This window comes from Rhinopithecus bieti, unplaced genomic scaffold (genome assembly GCF_001698545.2).
Source record: "Rhinopithecus bieti isolate Rb0 unplaced genomic scaffold, ASM169854v2 scaffold_31742, whole genome shotgun sequence".
NCBI classification, from domain to species: Eukaryota; Metazoa; Chordata; class Mammalia; order Primates; family Cercopithecidae; genus Rhinopithecus; species Rhinopithecus bieti.
Genome location: NW_016813446.1, coordinates 535 through 3,591, shown reverse-complemented (window position 1 = coordinate 3,591; position 3,057 = coordinate 535).

The following is a 3,057-nucleotide window of genomic DNA, read 5'->3' as shown; positions in this document are numbered from 1 at the left end:
AAAAAAAAAAAAAAAAAAAAAAGAGAAGATAAAATTTTAATAAGTATCAGAAGAAATGGAAATTTTGAGAGTACAGTCCTATTTAGCAGCCCAGTTTCCTTCTGAATCACTATTCCAATCCTAAGTCCCACAACTTTTTGTCTCCTTTTGTGTGAATGTTTCTTATATCCATCCAATAGAGACAGGATGAAATATCACACTGCTATTAGGTGTTAATTTGTACATCAGACTGGCAGTCTCTTAAATCTGATGTTCATTTACCTTTTTACGTCTATAAGAAGAATTTTTAAATATTTAATTTATTTAAGATTAAGTTTTTTAGAAAATACTTGAGTTACAAGAATACAGAGTAAAAAGGAATGATTAGTTAGTTGGGTTTAATCAATAAAGAAAAGATGGGTTTTATTTTTAAATTTCTTTTGGTATATAGTAGGTATATATATTTATGGGGGAGTTTTCTTTTTTAAAGGAAGAAATAAATGTGGGTTAATAAAGGGAAAGATTGGGGAAAGGCATTACACGTTTGGAATGGAATATGTAAAGACAGACAAGAATGTGCAAGTTGAATGAAATGATTAGAATCAGACAGACTTCACTATAATAAAAATTTATTGTAAGACATAATAGGAGATTAAACAGGTGAGAGAGGTATTGGAAGTGAAAAGTGACTTACAGTTCAGGATTAAAAGTAGCAGCACTTGTAGTAAAAAGTAGTGAGCAATTTTGAGTCCTTAAGCAGAATAGTTAACACACGCACACAAATGGTTTTTGAGGAAGCGTATCCTAACAATAGATTGGAATTCAAGGGACAAGATCAGAGGTGCTTCTGTTACTCTAAGTGTGAGTTGATGATACAGTTGTGGTAACAGGAATCAAGGGGACAAATTGGAGAGATGTTTTCTGTAAAGAATTGTCAGGCTTAGGAGACCGGAATTAATTGAATGTGGATTATAGGAGAAGAGACATCAAAAATACTTTTAGTTTTATATGCCTTGGGCTCAGGAACATGGTAATGTTACTTGTATTGGACATTTTCTAATCAGCTGGAGGATGGGAGCAATACGGAATGTGATTCATAAACTATGTGAAAATGATGACATTGCAATCATATGTAGCTCCCATAGTATTTTCAGGAGAACAAGGCTTTTCTTCTTTGCATTTCTTTCTTTCTTTTTTTTCTTTTGTAATAAAGGTAATTCCTAGACCTGGGACTGGTATAACTATAGGAGAAAAAGGAAACATTGGGTTGCCTGGCTTGCCCGGAGAAAAAGGAGAGCGAGGATTTCCTGGAATACAGGGTCCACCTGGCCTTCCTGGACCTCCAGGTAAATGAGATTGCATTTATGGCCTTGTGCTTATAGCATCCTTACTAATCCATGTATACTTTTTATCAGATCAGTTCCATGGTAAGCATGGAAGTAGAAGACACAAGTCCTTTTTAATTGACAGATACTTCCCAAATCTCACTATACCTTCTCTCACCATATTACTCACTTGTACTTTAAAAAAGCCCAAGTGAATAGTGTCCTTTAATCCTAAGATTCCCGTTTCTACATTTTATTTTTTATTGATATATAATTGCACATATTTATGGGATACATGTGATATTTTAATACATGGGTACAATGTATGATGATCAAATCAAGGTAACTAGAATATCTGTTACCTCAAGTATTTATCTTTTCTTTATGTTGGGAACATTCAAAATCTTCTCTTCTAGCTGTTTTGAAATATACAAAAAGTTGTTGTTGACTGTTGTGAATCTACTGTGCTACGAAACACTGAAACTTATTGCTTCTATCTAACTGTATGTTTATACCCATTAACCAACCTTTCTTCATTCCCCCTGACCCTTCCCAGCCCCTGGTAACCATCATTCTCTCTACCTCCATGAGATCAACTTTTTTCTTAACCTCCTACATAAGAATGAGAACATGCATTTGTATTTGCCTTTCTGTGCCTGGCTTATTTCACTTAACATAATGTCCTTCAGGTTCATCCATGTTACTGAAAATGACAGAACTTCGTTCTTTTATGGGCGAATAATATTCCATTATGTATTTATACCACATTTCCTTTATCTGTTCATCCACTGATGAACATTCAGGTTGATTTCATATCTTGGCTATTGTGAATAGTGCTGCAGTAAACATGGGAGTGCAGATATCTCTTTGAATTACTAATTTATTTTCTTTTGGATATATACCCAGACGTGAGATTGCTGGAACATATGGTAGTTCTATTTTTAGTTTTTCGAAGAACCTCCATACTTTTTTCCTTAATTGTTGCATTAATTTACATTCCCACCAACAGTGTATGAGTTCTCTCTTCTCTGCATCCTTGCAGCATCTGTTATTTTTTTGTCTTTTTGATGATAGCCATATTAACTGGGGTACATTTTATTATTACTATATTACACCAAACAATTCTGAGATTTAATAGGCAAATCATCACACTTTTCATGCTAATAGGGAAGGATATTCTCCCCAAGTAATGCCTAGTTTTGCAAGATTTCCTGTATAAAAATGGCAAGCAGCATTATCCACCTAAAATTTCAGAAACACCTAACTGGAAATCCCCATGGTGATTTTGTTATAAAATAAAATCTTAGAGCTCAATACTGAGTTTTATATTATTGCCTTTGAAAACACACAGTATAGTTGAACATTTCTAATTTGGCCACAAATTGAGTACTGCCCTTATCTAGAATGTTTATTTGGATGTTCTCTGAAATAGGCTAATAATAGTGATGTATGTAAAATTTCCAGATGCATGTGGTACAGTGCCTGGCACACATACATATTCAATAAATTATTATTCCTTTTCCTTCAAAAATATGTGGCTAATGAAATACAAAATGATGAGATGAGTGATAGTGATCTTTCCCAAGAGAAAGAAAATAAATATAGGTTCCATTATGCTCTAAATGTGAACTTCAGATTCCTAAATGTGAATTTCAGATTCCTAATCTCAAGATAGTGAACTAAATACATACTGTATCTGGAAAATTGAAATAAAGAATTATCTCAGGATGCAGTAAAAGAGATAAGGAGTTGG